Source organism: Onychomys torridus, chromosome 2, assembly GCF_903995425.1.
Source record: "Onychomys torridus chromosome 2, mOncTor1.1, whole genome shotgun sequence".
Lineage (NCBI taxonomy): Eukaryota > Metazoa > Chordata > Mammalia > Rodentia > Cricetidae > Onychomys > Onychomys torridus.
In genome coordinates, this window is record NC_050444.1 from 123,120,683 (window position 1) to 123,144,828 (window position 24,146).

The following is a 24,146-nucleotide window of genomic DNA, read 5'->3' on the forward strand; positions in this document are numbered from 1 at the left end:
GGATGGTGGGCAGAGGTGCCACCCCCAGAGAATCACGTCAGCCCTGCCTGACTCCCCCTGCTATTTGTGGGGTGGAAGGTCAGTCTGTCCAGGCATCTACTGATATATCACTGGGTGAGTAAAGTCGTCTAACACGATCCCTGTGTTGACTGAGCAGGCGAGCAAGTGTGACAGCCACGGCACCCACCTGGCAGGCGTGGTCGGCGGCCGGGATGCTGGTGTGGCCAAGGGCACCAGCCTGCACAGTCTGCGTGTGCTCAACTGTCAAGGGAAGGGCACAGTCAGCAGCACCCTCATAGGTGAGTGGCACTCTGGGTTCTACCCTCTGTGTGAAGCTGGCCAAAGCTTAGCAGGAACCAAGGTCTCACAGTCAGGTGGTCTCTGCTACAGTTCAGGGTGATAGAGTTGGCATGGTCCTAGAGATAGAGAATGCAGGGGGGAAACTGAGGCTAGGGAGGGGGCCGGGCTCATGCCACGTGGGTCTCTGGGTGCATGCTCTTCTACAGCTCCCCGCTGTTCCCTTTGGGGCAGTGCCTTTCCATTACTGTTGTTTATCTTGCTGCATTAGACTCGTGAAGCCCTGAGGCGGTAGAAGCCATCTTTCCCCATCTGTGTACCTACCACCAAAGCCAGGGCATGCACTTGGTGGAGGGGCTGCAGGAGATCTTTCCAGACTTCTGCAGGTTACTCTATCAGTCCACTCCAGTGGGTACCCAGAGGGCTAGAACTTTGGTGTGTAAGTAGGGGAGAGGGAGGGAGGGAGGGAGGGAGGGAGTGAGTACTGGTTTACTGCATCTCACTGTGCTGGGCATGTGAGTGCAAGGCTTGGCAGACAACCCTGAACCTGTCGTGAGATGGTTGTTACACAGTCAGGAATCCCAGACAGAGAGGGTGACTTGGCTGGGCCCCACAGCTGAAGCCAACCAGCCTCTGGGGAAGGAGCAGCTAATTAATGGTTTGACTGCCACCAACCTTGGCCCTGAGCTGGCTCAAGCAGCATATGGGAGCCAGCTTGGTCCATGAGAGCCCTGCCTGGGACTTCAGCTGTTTATCTATCTATCTGTCTATCTATCTATCAATCATCTATCTATCTATCATTTATTCATTCATTTATTTATTTTTATGAGCATGAATATTTTGCTTGCATGTATGTGTGTGTATCAGGTACATACCTGGTGCCCACAGAGGTCAGAAGAGGGGATCAAATCCTCTGGAGCTGGAGTACAGTTGCTTGTGAGCTACCATGTCGATGCTGGGATCTGAATCCTGGTCCTCTCTGAGAGGATCACGTTCTCTTGATCACTGAGTCATCTTTCCAGCCCCGTGCCTGGGACTTTAGAGCACAGTCATTGACACACATCTAAATCAATAGCCTCTGTCCCATTGGTGACCTCTTGTGCCAGTCCCACCCCCTTATTGACTAACTCCAGTCCAGCTTGCCATCCTGAAGGCCAACCTAGAAAAAGATTGCTCATTTCCTGGAAGTCCTCACTCAGGCCAGGCTATGGCTTCTGGAGGGCTTCTTGTGGGAGAATGCTCCCCTCTTCCAGGCCCCCTCCAGTGCATAGAAAGCTCCTAGGACATTACAGGGGAGAGTGGGCTCAGCATGAGGGAGCTGTTACTCTACCCTGACCACAAGGTTCTCTATATGAAGCTGAGGGGGTAAAGGGGTCAGGTCTAAGTGGTTCTACACAAGCCAGGACCTGATAGCCAGTTGTAATCCCAAATGTCACCTACACTTCTGTGTCGACTTCCCTGCCCCTTACCTCCTCCTGGTACAAGGGGCCTCACCAGCCAACCCTTATGAATATGGTCCTGGACTCCAGTTCCCAACCCAGTCACAGCCCCCCAGGGACACCCGGATCTAGAAGGTTCTGAGAGGTTGGCTTGGCCATACTGTGTGTGACAGAACAGGAACCGGAACAGGAATGAAGCTGTTAGGACAGGACAGCTGTGTTAGACAGGTCCAGGTTAGGGGCTGGCAAGGGTTAGAGTTATCGCCAAGGTGGGCCTGCGGCAGACTTGATCTTCATGCTCATTCAAAGTGAGGGGCAGAGTGTTGCTAGTGTCGAGCAGAGTCACATCCTTGTGGTGGAGAGTTGTGGGAGTGCTGGGGCGTCTTTAACTCCTGAGACAATATAAACAGCATTTGTTCCTACTTTATAGAGGGTAGATTGGCAACTTGTGCTGGGTGCCAGGGTGGTCTCTGGTTGATTTGGGTGCAAAACTCCAAGTGTGGTGAGGGGCTTCTGAGCAGGCCTCAGAGGGAGGTGAGGTTTATGAAGCCTGAGGGATACCAAGGAGGCTCTTTCATTTCTGGAGGACTAGAAATTTTCTGGAAAGGCATAAAACAAAGTTTGGTGAGGATTCTATAAGTTTGCATAGTCAGGTTCTCTGAGAAGCTGGTGTGTGCAGCATGAATCTTAAATGTTCTTATTAATAAGAACAAACCCAATGCTGGAAGATCAGAGAAGTAGAACAGGCCACAGCTTCCTCACCTCACCAGTTCTTCAGCTGATCCTGTTTCCTCAGACTAGATGCCTCTCGGCTGAACTATGCTGCTCCAAAGCCTAAAAGCTTAACCAGGCCAAAAGCTTCTAGTAGACGCTGGAGACTCTAATGGCTTATCCTTTCTCATTTGCCGTGAAAAATACTTGAGAGAAGCAATTTAAGGAAGGGGTTTGTTTGGGCTTACAGTTTGCCAGCACAGGTCATCGTTGTGCAGAAGTGTAGCTGCAGAAGCCACTGGTCACATGATCACAATGCGTCCACAGTCAGGAAGCAGAGAGATGAATGCTGCTGTTTCTTATTCAGCCCAGGAGCCATCTTTCTTCAACTATCCAGTCTAGACAGTCTCCCACAAACGTCCCCAGAGCCCTGACTCTTACATGACCCAGAGCCTGCCAAAGGAGATTATATTAAGCATTAGATGCAGAGTACCACTGTTCCCTCCACCCCAACCCTGGGGCACCTCAGCACAGAGCGTTGGACTGCTTCTCTTGACAGCTGTAGGTCCTCCAACCTCTGCAGGCTGGAACCCAAGCCGGGACCTTAAACACTCCAGGGCACCAACAAGGATTGCTAGATTGTTGTCCAAAATACTTGGGCGCCACCTTGAGCCAAAGTCCTTAAAGTCACATACCAACTCCATCCTTGCACCTCTTGCTGTAGGCGTCATAAAGGCAGCTTGTCAGAAATCCAGACAGACACATCCATATATTCCTACAATGTCAGGACTTACTAACAGGCAACAAATTCATGTGCTATGTCAGATTTCGTGGTTGTAATTCACCAAGTGATCCTGATTTCATTCCATAGTGGTTGCTGGCCATCACAGATTCCTTTACTCCAATTTAAAAAAAAAAAAATTAAGGCATCTCCTCACCACTTCACCAATAGAAATAAAAAAGTTAAAAGTTACTAACTCTGTGGTCACGTTACACTTCACATAGTTTATATTCACAACAAAGCTGAGCCAAATCCTACTCAGCTCCTGGTGTACCCGTGGTCCTCACTGATGCACAGCCTCCCCTACTGTCTGCATCGCCCACCACAGCAATACATCTGATTGGCCTCTGCTGACTTGGTCAGTGATGAAAGGGTAGAGGCTGCCCAGGAGGCAGACGAAGAAAACTGGAAAGTCTCCATAGAGGACCAAAGAAAAAGCTTTACCAACTGCAGGGCAGAGCAAAGCTGTTCGTGGGGGCTGAGATGGCTCCAGCTGAAGCCTAGGGACAGAGGCAGAGGTCCTTTCCTGTGGCAATTGTCCTGGACAAGAGGAGATAGGTTGGTGTGTCTGACACATCTCAGTCTTGGGGTGCTACTTTTACAGTCTCAGATGAGGAAAGTATGTTTTGTGTGCTCAGTAAATTCACAGGCTTGCTTTGTTTGGTGTCTTTGCTGCCCATGTGTCCATGTGCTCCTAATACACTTTAGTATTGCAGATAATCCACAGATTATTGATAAAGGAATTATTAAGAAATTATATTGAGGAGTACAACTCACTAAACAGGACAAGGCAAATCGATCAGAGTCCTGGAAGACTAATGGCCAGTCCCATGCTGCTTCTGCTGCCTGAATCAGTCTCCACTGTCCAAGCCCACAAGGGACAGAAGAGAGGGCTTCATATGTGCCCCTCAGGTCTTAAGCTAGCTCAGAGGCCTCGCCCTAGGGGCTGTACCTCAAGGTCATAGGTGGGACAGGGACCCACTGCATCTCCCCCTTTTGTCTAAATAAGAAAGTTCTAAACCTAATACAAAACTATATACAATAGGAACGATTATCAAGCATTTTTCAGGAGAAGGGAAAGGTAATAACATAAACAAAAATGGAAATACAACCAACAAGAACAACATCAAACAAGAAACATATAATAAATGTCCAGAAATGTCCAGACCATAGGTAAATGGCAAGTTATAGAGATTGCTCCAATAGCTGTCCTATCCTGAAGAGTCTAACTTTAGTACCTAAAATGTTCTTAGCTAAGATATGAGAGGATTATAACTGTAACTATCTAGTCTTTAACTCCATCAAAGACCTGAGAAGGAAAATAATATTATCTGAGAAAACAGGAAGTGCAAGCAAGCAACTTCCAAAAAATTGCAAAAATTGAGAGATACACTGGCAGCCTGGACAGTCACCTAATGTTTCTCAGCACCGATGGGGCATCCATTTTTGGCTACAGGCTACAGAATATCTGACAGACCATTTTCAGAATTTTAAAAGACCATCCTACCCTGTCTTGGCAAGGTTCAGCAGTTGTTTTTTCCTTGTGTCCTGCTCGTCTGGAAAGGACAACGTTCATTCTGTCTGCAGTTGAGGCAAGGGCAGTTCTTTACCCAGCAGGCCATTTTGTGCCAAGAAGAAGACAAACTTCCAAACAGAAATGTCTTAGAAGCCCAGCATTCTCTCGGGATCAGATTGGTGCTGCCAGGAGCAATTATGTCTCACATCAACAGAATTCTAAGTTATCAAAACATTAAAATGCCATATTCTCTAGGTCTATGAAGTGTTTGAAGATTATCTATCCATCTGACATATATTTCTATAATCTGGAAAATCTAACATATCAATAACTATAACAAGCATGGGTGACTATTAATCTGTAAGTCTTATCTACCTAAATAACCTAAGGACTAAGGCTATACATTAACAGTAAACAATCTGTAAACAAATGTACAGTATAAGGACAATGACCTCAAAATTCTGACAATATAGAAATTTATAGTGCAATATGACAACATTCTTAATTATGTATAAATATACAAAATATCCTCAACAGAGGTAGAACATACATACAGTATGATAAATATAATTATACATTTGTACCAACACACAAAATATTTCAAACAAAAGTAGGAACATTTGTACAATTATATACAAAATGGGAGGGGGTAAGAAGGCACGGCATCAACAACACAGACACCAGGAGTCAGTTGAAGGCAGACTTGTTTATTCAATGATGGGGAAGGTCTATTTACACTCCTCCTAGCACCCAGGCTGTGTCCCAGTCTGGTGACATTGTGTGGCTATCCCCCATTGGCTGGGCATGATCAGGAATTCTGACAGTGCCTGTTGCTAGGACCTCAGGCAGACTCCAGGTTAGCTCATAAGGAAGCACATTATGTGCATGCCTTGGCAATTGGTTTGAGCCAATTTCCTCGACCCAATGGGCCTGTCCTACTACAACCCCCAAAACCCTGTTACAACTTATAACCAACCCCTAACATATGACAATTATCCATATCCCTGAGAAAATAAAACCTTTTGGGAGTAGGGGCCTCATTTTCTTGAAACTGCTTCCTGCTGTCTAGGGGGCGACAATATCTCTGTGGGATCCTGTAAGAAAGCTAAAACAATGGTGAAGTCTCATGACTAATTGTAATATTTGTAGTCAGTCTCAGAGCAACAGGTAAGGTTTGTCTGAAGTTCTGGCTGGAAGTGTAAGATGATGGATCTCATCTTGGAACTGTCCTGAAGAGTTTGCAGTACAAAGCTGATCACTGAGTGATGCTTATTGGCTTAATGGCATCATTATTAACTGGGTAAAGTCATTGTTGTGGGGCTCCATCGTCTTTCTGGAGACTTCAGAGATTACTATTAGATTTATTTTTCATTATGGAAAACTTCAACATTATTAATATTAAAACAGAAAGTTTAAATCTTAAGATGACATGACATGCGAAGAAGGATTCTAAGGAATCAAGAACACACATGGAGAGAAATAGAATCTTGACAACAATGGTCCCTAGATTACTGGCTTTCTTCTGTCCTATATCAGTTGGCTCTTCTGATATGAGACAGAATCTCCTAATTTTTTCTTTTAGCAACATGCTTGGGTTTGGAGAAGGAGAGAGCCACATTCTAACTTCAAAGCCAGCTTGATTTATAATTGAATAGGAACCACAACTTTTCTTGAGATAAAGACATATTGATATTAGGCAGTGAGATATTACTCTGTAGAGTATATTGGTACTGATAGGTTCTTCCTTTGTGCTTTAGACATCTAGGTGTCCAAAGCTTTTTGATTTCTTAAAGATGAGTATTTCTATTATCCTGTAAAGACAAAAAACAGAACCTTTCCCTGAGCCTTGTTTGGTGAGTTTTCCTTATAACTTGTAGAAAGAATTGTCATATCAGTGAGTGAGCTATATTTCTCCTCATGAAGGGGTGTCTCCTGTTTGAATCAAATTTTTATTAATTTTGTTGATATCCATAGCTTTTCTTCTCCTATAGAAACAAAACCAAAACTTTCCCAATGTAGTATGTATCCTGGTTTCCATGCTGAGGTCAACATCTCTTTGAAGTATTGATTGATTTCAATACAGGTTGATTTCACTCAGGAGTTTTTTCTGTTATCCAGTCTCTCTCTGTAGCTGTTATTCCTTTCTCATCAGCATTAAGAAAATTCAAGGTCAATAAAGCATTATGTAATCTATTTCTAGGGGTCATTATTACCCCTTTCTGTTTACTTAGCATATCCTATAACTGCCTGCCCTGGTGGATTGTGCCGTATACCTGTAATATGGTTTATATTGTAATAAGGAAAACACTGTTTCATTTTATTGGAGACATATGCTGGAACATTGTCAGTCTTAATTTGTATCGGTATTCCCATGACGGCTATGACTTCTAATAGGCGTGTAATTACAGAATCAACATTTTTAGAACTCATAGGAGTTGCACATTGAAATCCTGAATAGGTGTCAATGGTGTGGTGTACATGTTTTAATTTTTCAAATTTTGCAGAATGAAACATATCCATCTGCCAAATGACTCTCTGGAATCTCAGCTGGCTCCATCCATTTATGGACATTTCTAGGATTCTGGGAGGAAGACTCCCATGCAATATCTCTATTCCACTGTTTCCCATTGTAGATCATCCTATCGTATTCCACAGTTCTTTACCATCCTCCTGTTACTGGGCCTGGTGAATGTCCTCTCTCCTTGGCCATCACATTCAAGCCTGTGAGGATGAGCCATGCTTCTTTACATATGTGACATGCCTGTTTCATGAGTTCTTTGAAGTGGAATTGTGGCCAGGTGGTGGTGGCACATGCCTTTAATTCCAGCACTCAGAAAGCAGAGGTAGGCAGATTTCTGTGAGTTCAAGGCTAGCCTGGTCTACAGAGTGAGTTCCAGGACAGCCAGGGCTATACAGAGAAACCTTGTCTCAAAAAACAAGCAAACAAAACAAAACAAAACAAAGTGGAGGAATTGGAAGGAGAGAAGGTGCCTGGAGGCTCTCTATCACTATCATTTCCCCACAGACTCCCAGGCAGAATAGGATGGGCTCCAACCATCACACACAACCTCAAACCTCGGAGCTAACAAGAATGGTGCTTCATTTCTCTCACACTGAGGCTTTACTTCTCTGTCCACAGAGGAGAGCACTCAAAACCAGACTGAAGACGCAACCATTGCTGCGCACCAAGACAGAGAGAAGGTGAACACATCATTCCCCTTCCTGTTTCCTTCTCCAATCCATGTCGCCTGCACACACATTCATAAACGTGCACAAAACACACACAAAATAATAAAATAATTTAAAATGAGGATTCATTACCTGCATCAGGTAAGGAGAATACGGGTATTATTTCCAAAGCAATTCCCTCCTCAACAGAAGCATGCAGATTTTTATCAGGGGAGTCTATATATTCCTACAGAAAAGCACCTTGAGGACAGGCATATTTCTGGGCATGCTCACTTTCAGGTCATAGTTCAAGAAGGCAATGTGGGACACTTGGCACACATCTGTGGCATTGGAGAGGTTGAGGCAAGAGGATTCAAAATTCAAGACTAGCTTTGAGGCTTTTATACACGAAATGTTGTTAGCGTTCCTTAGAGATGGTTCAGCTGACTAGAAATGATGTCTTAGAAAGGGATTCCCTTCTGTTCTGTGTCTAGTTCAGGCTCTTTCATTTATCACACTAGTAGCTCTAATCAGTGACAGACTGTGATGTTGTCCATAGTTCTGACCTGGTGACTTTCTTTCTTAGGAATGTATCCCAAGAGAGAATTAGACAAGGGGGCAAATGGCACAAAAATGATCACAGTGAAAATCCGAGAACAAATGAAGTGCATAGGAGTCCCAGCAAGGATCCAGGGTGTCCCCACCATCCATGGCCCAAGATGGGCAAGGATGGCAAATAGGAGTTCACTACTTCCTAAGAAATCCTCATGGTTACTGGGCGGTGGTGGCGCACACCTTTAATCCCAGCACTCAGGAGGCAGAGACAGGGGGATCTCTGTGAGTTCGAGGCCAGCCTGGTCTACAGAGTGAGGTCCAGGACAGGCACCAAAACTACACAGAGAAACCCTGTCTTGGAAAAAAAAAAGAAAAAAGAAAGGAAGGAAGGAAGGAAGGAAGGAAGGAAGAAAGAAAGAAAGAAAGAAAGAAAGAAAGAAAGAAAGAAAGAAAGAGGAAAGAAAAAAGAAAGAAAGAAATCCTAGATGTCAAAGGGCAAGCACAGCACCTAAGCATCTGACCCATTTTAGGACTGCCAGGGTAGGACACCAGTGTGGGCTGAGTTCTAGGGAAGGTGGCCCATGGCAATGACAAGAGGTGTGTGATGGACCGAAAGGCTCACGTCGCCAAGGACAGCAGAGAGGTGACAGGCTAGAACCCCACAAGCTCCTCCAATGTGATCTTCCAGGGTGATCTTCCAAGGACCTAAGGACTTCCCTCAAGAACTGACCTTCCAAGATTCCATCCCTCCCAATAGCACCCCAGGGACCAAGCCCTCAATCACAATGGACCCTGGGGTGACATTCAGATAACCAAGTTATAAACCAGCCATAGTACATAAGTGTGTGTGGCATTTGCCTCTGTGTGTGTAGAACGAAGCCCAAGATATAGACCCCAAACCGGGTTAGAGGAGTCTCGCTGCCTGTGTCCTATAGGTCTGTCACGTTTGCAGTAGTGACACATCTCGCCTTGCCTTTGTCCAGGGTGTTTCCTTTGTCCCTGTGTCATCTTTCCAGGCCCTGTGGAGCACGCTGGGCTGAGACTATTGCTTTCCCTTAATAGATGAAGAAACTGGGTTGGGGATTTAGCTCAGTGGCAGAGCGTTTGTCTAGCAAGCGCAAGGCCCTGTGTTCGATCCTCAGCTCCAAAACATAAAAATAAATAAATAAATAAAATAAAAAATAGATGAAGAAACTGAGGGCCACCATGCCATCCTGTGAAGCTGAGTCCTTTTCCAGCTGCTTCCTAAGGTCCAGAGAGAGCACAGCCCGGATAGTCTAGCACAGGCCAACTGTCAGAGGCCAGGGCACTTTCTCGAACTGGTAGAGACTGGGGAGCAGAGATGGGTGAGAAGAACTGCAGTTTTCTGCCCCAGGGAACCTCCTTCCAGGTTCAACAGGGGCTGATTCAGACAGGGACAAATAAAAAAGGTTGCCTGCAAACCAGTCGGGTAGTGTGCCTGTCATCCCCAGAAACTGGACTTGGTGAGAACAGGAGCCCTGTCTCTGCTGCACCTGTGTCTCAGAGCCTGACATGCCCTTTTGACTTAATTATCTCCAAGCACACGTTGCATCTGAACACTGTTCCAGGTGCTGCGTTAGAGCAATGAGCACGGACACACACACACACACACCACTGTGTGCAGCCCCCACTACAGGAGAGTGGACAGGAGAGTCAGGTGCTTAGGGTCAAGAGGATGGCGAGGCTGGAGTGTTTGAGGGCAGCGGGGAAAGCGCCTGGAGGAAGTGGGTGGAGGGAGTGGGCTCTGGGCACAGGTTGGTGAGCTGTGCTTCCTTCCAGATGAGGAGGTGGGCCCAAGATGGGAGGGGGCCCACAGGAGGCCAGTGTGGGTGTGGGGTGCTAGGACCTTCTGCAGCCACTGGGGTCTCAGGTAGAGACATGAAGGCAGTTGTGAGTGGAGAGAAATTTATCGACCCATTATTAAAGTATTGCTGCTACTAAGAAGACAGAGGGTAGCAGGCCAGGGTGGAAACAGGGAAAGCAGTCCAGAGCCCAGGGGCCCATGGGATGGTGGTGACCGGGAGGAGAGTGGCTACAGACATGGTTGCACTCTGGATGTTCTTTGAAAGCTGACAATTTCTATGTGGGGGGAGGGGGAGAACAAGCAAGGAGAAGTGAGAGAGTTAGAGAGAGAGAGAGAAAGGGAGAGGGTGACAGGAGAGGGTAGAGTGAGTGCCTGGGCCTACATGGCCAGAAGGATGATGTTGTTACAGAGCCGGAGACAGGCTCTTACTGGGGAAACTGGTGCTTCCTGTTTGCCCTTTCAACCTCTTGAGCCAATTCACACTCCAGATGCCATGAATCACACAGAAAGATGCTGGGCTGAGAGTCATAGTGGAGTTCCAAGCAGGGACCAGAGTTCACTGAGGGAGTCTCTCAGGTGTGCGGCAGTGAGGGGGTGGGGGAGGTGGGCCAAGAGCCATTATAGCAGAAATAGACCAGAAGAAGGCGTCCAGCAACCAGATTCTGCACAGGAAGCTCACCAAATGGGCCCAACCGAGGGAGATTCTCCTGCAGGAGTAGCGAGGCAAGCTCAGGGAGAATGTCAGGTTCTTTTGCACTGGAGTGATTGTAGCTAAATATCATACAGATTTCAAAGGAGCCAAATGCTTCTGGCTGTTCTCACAACACAGAAGTGATACATGCTTGAAGCCATGAATATACGAATTATTCAAATCTGATCACTACATATTACATAAATGTGTCTAAACATCACACTGTGTACTACACACACACACACACACACACACACACACACACACACACACGTAATGTAGCAACAAAATTTAAAAGTAATTTTAAAATGCACCCCAGGCCGGGTGGTGGTGGCGCACGCCTTTAATCCCAGCACTTGGGAGGCAGAGCCAGGCCGATCTCTGTGAGTTCGAGGCCAGCCTGGTCTACAGAGCGAGATCAAGGAAAGGTGCAAACCTACACAGAGAAACCCTGTTTTGAAAAACCAAAAAAAAAAAAATGCACCCCCAAATTGGCAGTAAGTGGAGGGTGTATGAGATCAAGAAAGTTGGTTTTTTCTCTTCTAGCACTGGAGAGGTAGAACACTCTGGGATGCTGGAATAGCTCAGTATTGAGGGAGGAGCAAGCAGTTCAGGTGAAAGGGGAGTCTTCCACAGGGAGAAAGGGTGCTCTCAGAGCCACTAGGGAAGGTGTAGAGACCTCTTCCACACCAACGGAAGATGCAGAAGGGTACACGCGGTCAGGGCTGTATGTATTGTACATGTTTTCTCACTGACAGGGTAACAGGGCATCAGCTGCTAGGAAGCATGAGGAGGGATCTAGGGAGCCTCATAAAGGAGCAGAGCCAGCGCCAGGACAAGACAACATTGTCTGGGGTCACACGGCCTCTTTCTGAGATCCCATGGCCTCACCTGTGCAGCGATAAGAATCATAGACTGAGCCTTCCAATTCTCTAGGAACTGTGCTGGAGTTCACATGCTTAGACTATCCCCTGCAAGTGTGACTCGGGCATTGTTGCTGTTGTTGTTTTGAGACAACATCTCATTCTGTAACCCAGGCTGGCCTTGAACTCACAGCAATCCTCTGGCCTCAACCTCTCAGCTTCTAGGCATAAGCTATACTATCCAGCTGCAAGTTTTTTTTAATTAAAATAAGTAGCAGTGTCTGGTAGCATCCATCTGCAATTCAAACACTTGGGAGACAGAGGCAAGAAGATGAACACAAGTCCCCTGTCAGGGAGCTGAGGGGTGGTTAGAGGAGGCTCCAAGAGCCAGCTGCCATTGTTAACTGAGTGGAGGTGAGGTGTGGAAGGAGGTGGGAGGCAGTGTACCCAGAGGATGTCTGGGATGAATGCTAGCCAGGGGAGCTGCTGAGGAGGGTGTGTGAGCAGACTAGAACAGGAGTTTTAAAACTGAAAGGCTGGAAGAGACCCAGGTACCAAAGGACGAAGTCAAGAGTACAACAGAGGGTGTGGGAGGCTAGGTGAGTGGCCCCAAGGCCTCGGAAATAGAGGTGACAGTGAGCCGGCTGAGTTCTTCACGCAGCAGGGGTAGCATGGTGGGGAGGGGGTTATGGTGACCTATTGTGGGTTTGTGGGGGCGGAGGACAGTGATCTGGAGGATGTGGTCCTAAGGAGCAGCTTCTATGTCTCAGCCGGGAAAGAGAAGGCTACAAACAGGTTCTCTAGGAGACCAGGCATTCTAAAGCAAGGACAGAGGGATGTAGGGGAGAGGCTGTTGAGGACAAGGGGATGCTGGTGATGAACCAGGATGTTTAGGGCACGATGAAACAGTGAGGGAGAGAGGAAGGGAAAGGCCAAGCTTCCGCCTCCCCTCCCAGGAGGCTCTGGAGGCCCAGGCGCAGTGTTCACAATGGACCAGCAGAGGGCACCCACTACAATGCGTGAGAAATCTCAGCCTGAAGACGGGAGGCAGAGCCAATGCCTCAGGCACCTGCTCTGCAGAAATGAGCTAGACCCAGCTCTGTCTGCAAGCTGCATGCGGGTGACCTAAGCACTGCAGATGGGAGCAGGATCTATGGTCCAGTTGTCATGGCTGCCACATGCTGGGTGCAGTGCGTGGCTCAGCCAGGGAGGCTGGGGTGGAAGCGTGTCTTCAATGTCTCTTGAGGCTGAGACAAGGCATTGTCTTGCCTGAGAGTATTGAGAGTCTGGAAGGCTGGGGACAGAAGAGGGTTTTGACCACAGCCCTATGCAGAGAGCAATGCCTTTACACACGCATGCGTGCACATATATACGTTTGCACACACAGGATCTTCTTCAGGCTCCCCCACAACCCGTGGACGACTTTTTTCACCTGTCCTGAAACCCCTTGCAGGCCATTTGGAGAAGATGCAACTGAGACCTGCTCTCCCTTTTCCCCATCCCCCTCCAAGCATGCCCACATTTCTTTCATCTCCTAAAATGAAAACTAAAACAAACAGGACAAAAGTTTCCTCTGACCCCTCAAGTATCACAGACGCTGGGTCGCAGCTGTAAAAAAAGATGGTAGCGAGTCTGGTGTTCGGCCTGAGGTGGTGACCAGAGCTCCTGAGAAAGGCAGATGGATGCCTGTGTGTCCGGAGGCCCACCCTGCAGCCCCTCAGCTCCTCCTACGGCTCACTCCACTCCACCTGCTCTGAGCAGACTTCCTTGTGCTGTGCTTCTTCTCCCCGTAGTCCAGGATGCCCAAAGCAGAGCACCGGACATGTGGCAGCCTGTGAGAGGTCAGCTTCCTCAGACTGTGCAGGGACCTGCAAATGCCCCAGATGTCTGTCCCCTCCTCCTGTACGCCCATTCCCAGGGTTCTTCCCTCCTATGACTGTACACACCTCCTTCCAGACCCTCTACAAGCACCCTCCTCCAGTACTGCTGTCACCACTGCTGTGTGCCATCTCTCCCTGGCCTCTTCTTGCTGCTCCATGTGGATCTGGACAAAGTGGTTTCAGAGTCCAGCCGTCATTCGGGAGCGGCTTTCCACTGGACGCGGTGGAGCTATGCGGAGGCAGAGGCCAGCAAACACACAGGCCTGAGGGGAGAAGGACAGTGACAGAGGCCATAGTGGGAGATGAATCATGGGGAAGGGGCCTTGTGGGTGGGGAGAACAGACCCAGGTTTCAGGCCTAGACATCTATCCCAGCTCTACTATTAACTGTACAGTGTTTCCATGGCACCCACTTGCCTACCCCCAGCCTCTTCAACAGAACAGTGACAGTAACTCCAACCTCACCAAGGGGAGGGGACAGACGAGAGGGCAGCTGGGTTTCACATCCATCAGTCAGGCACGGAAGGACAGTGTGCATGTCAGATGGCAGCACAACCCTGTGAACACCCAGCCCTGTCCCCAGACTGGGCATTTGGATCTGAAGGACCCCAAGGGCATGAACACGTTGGCATCAGGTGTGGCAAGGCCTAGGGTTTCGGGAAGGAATCCCCAGCATCCAGGGCCCTGGGCAATTGGCAGGGAGGGGAGAACAGCTGTGAATGAGAAGCCTTCCAGCCCTCCAGGCCAGGGTGCTAATGATGCAGGGAAGCCAGCCAGCTGAAACCCTGAGCCGAAATCACCCAACCATCAGCCAGCCTACCCTCCACTGTAGGAAAAGAGAAACTGAGGCTGAGGAGGACTTCTCTGGGAGCCAGTCTTCACTCGGGCTGGAGGATGGAGGGAGCTCCTGGGAAGGAGGAAGGCCCTGGTGTAGGTGTGGGCAAGAAGCAAGGGCTCAGGCACAGGCCTTGACCCGGGGTTTGAGAGGCAGAGGGGAGGAGAAAGGTAGAGCAGAGAGAAAGCAGGCACACTTGGGTCCCCAGCTGTCTAGGCTGGTCTGCACCCCTCTAAGTGACAAGCCACAGGGTGGGTGGGTAATGTATTGTCGCCACCACATTCAGCCCTTGAATGCTGCTGCTATCTGTCCCTGTGGGCTTGTGTCCCCCACATCCCACGGTAGCCTGGTCATCTGTGTCTGTCCATAGCCCAGCTTCCGCAGGACACCTATCCCAAGTAGCCCCTAATGCAGATTGGCACCCACAGCAGTAGCCATACGGAGCAGTGCCATGGCTGTCCCCAGTGTGTTCCCCAAGGAGAGAGTCACTGGCATCGATCTCCCTACTGTCTCCTCCACTTTCCCATGCTCTTCCCCAGGGTCACTTTCACAGGACAACCTGAGTTTGTTATGAGAGGAGCCGACAGGGTAGCTCGCTGCATGCCTGTGTTTACAGAGAACACACTGCCAACGCCACCTGTCAGCCCCACCTTTCAGGCCCCACAGCACCTGGCATGCTGGGCTGTAGAGATGCCAGTGGCCTGGTCTCGGGTAAAGACAATGTGTCCTTGAAGGGTTGGGTGATCATTTCAGAGCCTCAGGGCATCCCTGTCTCCCTGGAACCCTCATGTCTGCTACTGACCTCCCAGGATTGGGGTCACACCCTACTGTGAGGGCACTTTCATCCTTAGTAGCACATGCCTCATCCACTGGGCACTTGAATTTGTTCTTCAAGGTGCCAACAAGTGACTGGATGGGAGGTCCTTCCTGGGAATCTGATGTTTTGCTTAGTTAAAAATAGAATCACTATTATTTTCTAAATATAAACCTTGTTCTCATTATTTATACGTTTTCTCTTTAAAAAAAAAAAAACTTTATTACATGAAAATGGGAAGGAAAATACACTTAAATGGAATTCCTTAAAGCTTTTCTATTCATTTCTACATACATGGATATTTATGGGCTCACACTCTGTACCATAAGTACAGTAGCTTAAAGAAAGAAATAGACTTTTCTCATTTAGGTGGAGTGTTTAAAGTTGCTAATTAGTCCACTGGCTCAGCAGTATCAGACCTAGCCTTTCTATGGTTCTCTCAGAATTTTCCTCATGGCTACAGTATGGCTGCTGCAGCTCCACCCATTGAATCCATTTTTGAGACCACCAAAGGCAGTCACTTCTACTTTACTCTTGGGAAGCCAAAGTGTTTTTCAGATATGACCCCAGCTGGTTGTTCTTTAGGGCTCATTTGATCTTGTGGACATGCTGTGGAATAATCTTTCTGTACACTGTGAAAATGTATTGCTCTCGTTGTTAATAAAAAGCTGATTGGCCAATAGCTAGGCAGGATTTTTCAGGGCAGAGAGAACATTGGGAATAAGGAGAGCAGAGTCAAAGAAGTCTCGAGCCTGATGTGGAAAAGGCAACATGGAAAGTTCATAGATGAGGTAAATGAGCCTCAGATCAGCACATAGATTAATAGAAATGGGTTAATTCAAGTTGTAAGAGCTGTGTGGAGACCAAGGCCAAGCATTTATAAGTAAAACTAAGTCTGTGTGGTTATTTGGGGAATGGCTGGCAGGACAGAGCTGATCAGTGGTCTAGACGGAAAACTTCACCTATACGGATATTTCTAGCAGCAAATAGAAGTGTCAATATGCCTTTGAACCAGTGTGCATGTGATTGCCACAGCAAAACCAAGGGGGAGAGAGAGAACAGTCTCCCATGGTGTGTGCTGTTTTATAGCCTGTTCCCTTTCTTGTAACTCTATACTACCAAATTGATCCACACCAAGAAACACACTCAGTCACTCATTTAATAATGATTTATTGAGAACACACTGCATTCTGGGCCCCTTGCTGGGTGCTGTGGGTGTAACAGCAAAGATCATGGAGCCCCGCTGCCATGGAGTGTAGGGCTTAACAAAGCACACAGAAACTACAGGAGAAACGCACAGAGGGTCTGTGGCTTCGGTTTTACCATGTGGCACAGAGAAACAGGTCTGGGCTTGATTCAACCAGGATGGTCACCACATTGAGATCACAAAGTTGAATGGAGGGTCATTGTGTTGCGTGGGAGTCACTGTGTTGAGTAGAGGCTCGTCCTATAGAGAGGAGCCTCACCATGTTGAGTAAGGGTCGGTCTGCTGAGTGGAAGGTGGCCGATTTGAATGGAGTGTGACTATGGTGAGCGGTGGGTCGCTGTGTTGAGGGGCTAGATCATCACCGTGTTGAGTCATCGGGTTGAATGGAGAGTCGCCACACTGAGTGCAGGGTCATGATGCTGAGTTTCTGTAGAGTCTTCCTCCTGGGGTGGGATGGTTTAAGCAGCCTCTTGTTGATTTTAGATCTTAAGATGTGTTAACGTTATCAGTCAACACCCTCTGAAAGTCCATCTTAACACACTGCCCGATTACTTCCTTAGGATGAACTTCGATTGTAAGTTATAGTTGATGGTGGTAATATTGCTGGCTCAGGGTGGGGGGGAGGCACTGGGGGGCACTGCTGAGGCTGAAGCTCACACTTTAGACTTGCTCTCCCCAGAACACCCACCCCCTGTCCTCCAAGACAGCTTATCCCCTGCCTCATCTCCAGCACCACCTTCTGTCTCACTGTTATCTCTCCAAAGCGTCAGAGTTACCGGGCAGCATTGTGTCTGGTTGTTTCTGGTTGCATTCCTACCATGTTCCGGAGCTGTGGCCTTTCAGTCCTTTCCTTAGGAGAGTTTTAGCTCTTCCTCACTGATGGATTCCTCCCTCCTTCTGTCAAATCGCCCTCACCAACACACACACACACACACACACACACACACACACACACACACACACACACATACACACACACATATACACATACACACACAATATATACACACATACACACCACACACTCACATATACACACACACATACACACACACACACACACACACACACACACACACACACACCACACACACACAGGCACACACACACCACACATACACACACACACATATACACACACATACCCCACACACCACACATATACACACACCACACACACACATACATATACACACACATATACACATACACATACACACACACATACCACACACACATATACACACACACACCACACCACACACACACACATACATATACACACACATATACACACACACATACACACACACATACACACACACATACCACACACACACCACACCACACACACACATACACCACACACACACACATACACACACACACACACACACACACACACACACACACACACACACATTCTGTTACATATGTTATGAAATCCCCTCCTTCTGTGTCCTTGTCAAACTAACCCTCTGGCTTCCCCTGGAACACCCAAACCTCCCAAATCCAGTCCTGTCTCCCCCACTCTTCCATCCTCCCCTGTCGCCCTCCATGTCTGTTCCTAGCCGGGGTTTCCATCTGCTTCCAGGCCAGTCTGGGATGTGAAGGATGACTCTCCCTGGGCCTTTGCACAAGCAGGATTCCATTGAGTTCCCACCAGGGAACACCACCTACAGAACAGATGTGTGCCTGGAACGGACCTTGCTCACTCTCTTTGCTCACTCCCCATAACCTCCTTCTTGCTCACTTCGGGCAAGTTCTATCTTCTATGCCTCCCTTGGCTCGTCCCTGAGCCCTCAGAGAGCCATTAGCTCGTTCTGCCATTGTTCCAGGAGAGTCAAGATCCCGACAGGCCAGGGCCAGACACATTTCTGTCCTCAGGACCTGGCACAGGGGTGGAGCCTAGCAGACGTTTAGAGAGCCTTTATAGCCAGAATGAACGAACGAACGAACGAACGAATGAATGAATGAATCGATGGAATCTGTCCAGTCCCCCCGCTAGGCTTATGGGCAGACATCTAATTTTGCCACTGCTACTTAACCTCTGGCCTCACTTGCTCTCCTCTTCCAGGTCTAAGTCCAACCATGCACAGACAGCCTGAGAACTTGCATATTCTACAGGGCACTGGAGCTGTCATCTACCTTCGGGCCTTCCTGGGACCCAGGGTTAGCTCTGGGTCATCCCTGAGCTGTACTCTGCCTGAACCAGGGCTCTGGTGTCTTGTGGAGAAGCACTGGGTTCTGCTATGTGGGTTGGCTGGGCCTGTGATAAGCAACAATGATCTGGGACCATAGCCTTCAGGCCTGACTGGGCATCCAGTGAGGGCTGCCAGGACAACAAATCTCCATGAGCAGTCAGTGTTGACCCCAGGGCACAGGCATCCTCGGGTCGCCAGTGTGTCTTGGGTCCCTTTTATGCCTGCTAACAATATGGGTCCTCAGCATTCCTTTCCTCTGCTTATGAGTGCCATCAAGTCCCCTGGCTGTTAAGACCAAATCCGGCTCTGTGCCAGATTCAAGGAGCCCCAGACCATTGCAGCCTGCCTCTCTGACCTTGACTTCCACCATTCCAGGCATACCAGTTTCCTCGGGTTTGGGGGACACCCTTCCTTCCCTTCCCGGAGCTAACCTCTGCCATGCCATCTGTCTGTCTGAGATCTCCTGTCTCTCCTTTGTCCCTGTCTAGGTCCCAGCTCCTGGTCCTTGACGATCCAATCAAAAAAGACAAAACAAAACACAGAAGCATCCATTCCTCCGGAGTCTCTAGCTTGCTCATTCAGAATGGAGATTGGTGGTGGTGGGGGGGGGGGGGCTAACTCACCAGGTTCATCTCCTGCATTTGGAAATTCTGGTGACAGAATTGGAGTACCAGCCTCGTGCCTCCATTGAATCCTAGCATCTAGGTTCTGTACACAGTCTGCTCATTTCTGCAGGGGAGGAGAGTCATGGTAAGCATGGCTTATGGAGGCCTCACTGGCACTGTGTCCATGCCACCCACTCCGTATATAGTATCCCATTTAACCATTACAGCGTGCCCCTGATGTGTGTGTTACTGTCTGTACTTTACAGATAAGGACAACTAAGTCCAGAAAGATGAAATGTCTCAGCCACAGTCACAGGCCAGATGGAAGCCCAGCCTCGGCTTGACCCAGGGCTGATGCTCTAAAGCTAGCACTCTGTCCCAAGCTGGGAATCACTTTGCAGAGTGGGCCCCCGGCTCCCTCCAGCTCACTCTGTCCCACAGAACTGCTCTTCTCACTTTCCTGAGCAAAAGAGTGGAGGGGTGGGAGGAAAAGGCCCCTAAAGACTTCCGGTACAGGAGCAGAGATGGGCAATCACCCAAACATCCTAGGGAAGTGCAGGAACAGAGCCATGCACACCTGAAAAGGGTCTCGAGGACAGCTGGCAAAGGGGATGCGTTCTGCCCTGGCAGGGGCAGGCTGGTTCAGAGTCCAGGAGCAGATAGAGAATTTGAGCCTGGAGGGCTGGGAGACAAGGGCATCCAGGAGTGGGCGTACCCAAACCCAGGACAGCACGGAGGTAGGGCTGCGGTGCTGGACATGCTTGACATAGCAAATGATTCAACTGTAAAGGCAGTAGAGGTCAGATGATGAAGGGCTGTGAGGCCAGGCTAAGGACTTCAACAGAATACCATAGGGGAGTCACGGGAGGTGGGAGTCTCCCTCTTCACAGCAGTAAGTGGGCACAGGTGGGTGTTCCATGGGGCCTGACTGGCTAGTCTGTGGGTACTGGGGTCTGAATACCCTGAGGCTACAGACACCTCCAGCCAGGAGTTGAAGGTCTGACAACTAGATTTCCTTGCCTCCACTTAGCTTTCCTCTGGAAAAACTGATAATGATTCAGCCTCTCTGAGCCTCAGTTTCCCGTCAAATGGGAACAATGTAACCTTGCAGGCTGTAAGGGTGAGAGAGAGGAATTCATGTGGCACAGCAGGGCAGGTGTGTTATCGAGTCCCACTACTCTGTGGACATGACAGCCCAGGGGGCCGCTCAGAGGACCTGCATTGGGGTCCCTAAAACACCAATATCTCAGTGCCGGCAGGAGACCTGGGAAGCAGGCATGGCCTCTGAGCAGGGCTATATAGAGCAGGGCCACCATGCACCATGTTACCTGTAAGGCGCAGGGCTCCTGTTCTTGTTCTTTCTCTTACTGACTCCTGGGAGGCTGCCGCAACCTCACAAGCACCCGCCTCTCCCTCAGGAGACGCCATGCTTAGCTCCGTGCCCGCTCGCTGCTAGAACACCTCTGGCACACATACTCAAGCTTCGCCGCTGTGGGAGTTTTTACACTCTCCCTACTGAGTCACCAGCTGCCTTGCTGAAGAGTAAGACACATCTGATCCTACTTCACTAGAGGACATAGGCACAGAGAGGGAAGGGAGCCAGATGCTGCTGGAATACCTGTGATGTGCCAGGGGGTCCTGTATCCATTTGTCCATCTTACCCACGGCTCCAACCGTTGGGATTATCTTCATGTCAGGAGTGTAGACAGACAGCGACTTGTTCAAGTCTGTAGAGCAAGGACCTGGCAGAGGATGAGTGTGAACCCAGGTCTTTTTGTAGCTCAGAGTCTGAGATTTAGGACATTGACCATGTGTGGTCAACAGGCTGCCCCTCCCAGGGCTTTTCCAAGGACCAGATGGGATAAAGGGTGTGAGTGTGCTGCCCAAGGATGGGGAATGGAGGTGCAATCTTGTCTGTCATGTGGAGAGGTATATAGGAAGGACGGCATGGTGCCGGGTCACAATAAACCATTAGCAGGCCAGTGCTCAAGGCCCTCAGGACAACTGCCTGCCCATGCCACCCCTCCACAGGGACTTTCCCTCTGGAGTGGAAACTCCCACAGTCAGACAGGGAGAGCAAATGCCAGGACTTTCTGCCCTGGCACACAAACCGGGACCCGGGGCTGGAGGCTGGAATCCAGGTGTGACACCCACTGGGCTCCTCTAGCCCCTTCTGGCTACTCTAGGCCATCATTGCTCCCCTCTGATCCCGTCAGTCATCTAGAGGGACATCCAGAGGTGCCAGTATCACCCAACACTGAGTCAGTGAGGCAACGGGAGGGTAGGTCCAATGTGGCAGCCGCAGTCAACAGCCAGGGAGCTAGGGAAGGCTAGAGGAGGAGGAAGTGGGCCACGCTGCCCCTGCTGCCCAAGTTCACAGCCCTTCCTCGCGGTCAAAATCCACAGTGCCCTCCCCTCCACCCAGACCTACCAGTCACCCGCAGCCTCCAGCCGCTGACGTGGGGCAGGGAGGACAGGGGCTAGCAAAAGCAGCCTAGACCAGGCACATGCAAAGTGAATGTTGACCAGGCCACAGAAGGAGCAGACACCATCCCCCCCACCTGCCCCCTGCCACTCCACCCCCAACCCCCTCCAACCACCTCTGCATGATCTCCGCTGCTTTCTCATCACAGGGTAGCTCTGTCCAGGCTCTTCCCCTTCCAGGACAGCGGGTCACAGAATCATAGCAACCAGCCTGTTCTTGATGCTACCTGATCTGGAGCAAAACTTGCTCCCTGGCAGCCACCTGACAGAAGCCCCGATCCCCTAGGCTATCCTTTCTTGCCAAGATTGGTGCCGCAGGTTGCTCCCCACCCACGCCGTGAGCTAGCTGGCTTTGAGTGAGTGGCTGTACTCCTCGGAAGAAATGTCCATGTAAGCGGGCCCTTCCCAGATGACCCAGGAACGTGGTCTTCTCCCTGCACACCTGTGAGGGGTGCCACACAGGCGGGGGAGCCACCTGTAGATCCCCCACCTGTAGGAGGGACAGAGCTAACGTTTCTTTTGCCCCATGGCTGGCAGCTAGAGGCTCTTGGTATCTGAAGCCTCCGCGACTATGATTCTGGGCATGAGGGCCATTCCCCCACAGCTGTCCCACATGGCCACACTGCTATGTCTGCTGCTCCCTTCTGAGAGAGGCCCCTCCGTGCCAGTCAGGCATGAAGCCTCATTTTATTCTGCCCGGAGGGAATGGGCAGTTTCACAGAAAAGAATTCGCAGGCAAATAAAGGTGACCTTTTAATGTTGAAAACGTTTTTATTTCAGTCCTTGGTGCTGGCTCAGCTCTGTCTGGTGTGGGTCACAGACATGCCTGCCTGGACCAGCAGTACACAGCAGCCTGCTCCATTTCACCTGGCCCATGGCTGGTCACGTCAGCAGAGAGGAGGTGCCTGGTGGAGGAGGCATCTTTACTGAAGAGGTAGAAATGCCCCGGGAGGCAGGAGGGTGGCTATGTCTTCTCACTCAGCACCAGCGCTATCTTTCCCTTGTCTGGGACCTCCGACCTTCACCAGAGCCATGTTCCTTCATGTCTCCTGACAGCTCTAAGTGTGTGGACCCGCCTGGAGGAGGTAGCAGCACCCTCCTCCCTGTGGCTTCCTCCGCCCTGGGCTAAGAGCAGAGGGCTTTGCCAGATCTGCAGGCCGGGGTGACTCTGCTCCTACCCCAGCTTCTGCTCCATGCTCTCTCTTTCCAATGCTATACGCCTGGCATATCGCAGCAGATGCTCAGGAAATGCCAAGGCATCAAGTGGAATTAACCCAGCAGCTGGACTTTGCCCACTTGAAGCCAGGGCAAAGTGGGTTCCACAAGCTGCTGCTGGGCTCTTTGGGTGGCTTTTTGCCTGGTTTTGTGACTGTCCAGAAGCCCTTTAGAAAAGTGAGTGCCAGAGACTAAAGAGCCATCCTTGTCAAAATTGGGGAGGATGACATCATCTGCAAAGGTTCCCAGATCTGCTGAGGTCTGCACATGCCCAGCATCCCCTGGAAAGTATGTGAATGAGGCCAAGAAGTTGTCCCAGGGCAGTGGCAAGCAACAGGCCACAGAAATGGATGCCCACTCCCCAGAGAGAACATTCTCACCTAGGAGTTGGGATGTCAGGAGAGCTGGCAGAAGAAGGTCACTTAGGCAGGGATACAGGAATGAGTGAATTTGCCCGGCACAGTGGAAAAAGACAGCTCAAGCATGGGCATGGGCATGGGCATGGGCATGGGCATGGGCTTGGGCATGGGCATGGGCATGGGCTTGGGCATGGGCATGGGCATGGGCATGGGCTTGGTCATGGGCATGGGCTTGGGCCTGGGTATGGGCACGAGCTAGTGGCAGCCGCAGGAACAGGAGGGACCAGAGAGCTGTCTAGAGGTCAGATTAGGTCAGCAGAGATCAGCCACAGAGGGTCACAGAACCCAGAGCAGGGGAGCTGCTAACGAGACTGAACCAGAAGACCTCGTCAGCTATGAGTGGGGTGAGTCAAACCACCCGTCAGAGGACCAAAACTCAGTAGACATGGGCCCTGAGAGGCCTCCATGAAGGAGCAGGGGCCCTGGGTAACACCACAGAGGGCCCAATTAGAGGTCAGCGTTAGGAGATGGAAAGGGCTTCCGTGGGTCTGGCTGTAACACAGGACTTCAGAAAAGCCCACTTGACCTGCAGGTCAGCAGAACAAGCTACAGTCTGAAGTATGTACTTACTGTGCTCACTCTGTGTGTGTGTGTGTGTGTGTGTGTGTGTGTGTGTGTGTGTGTGTGTGTGTGATTGC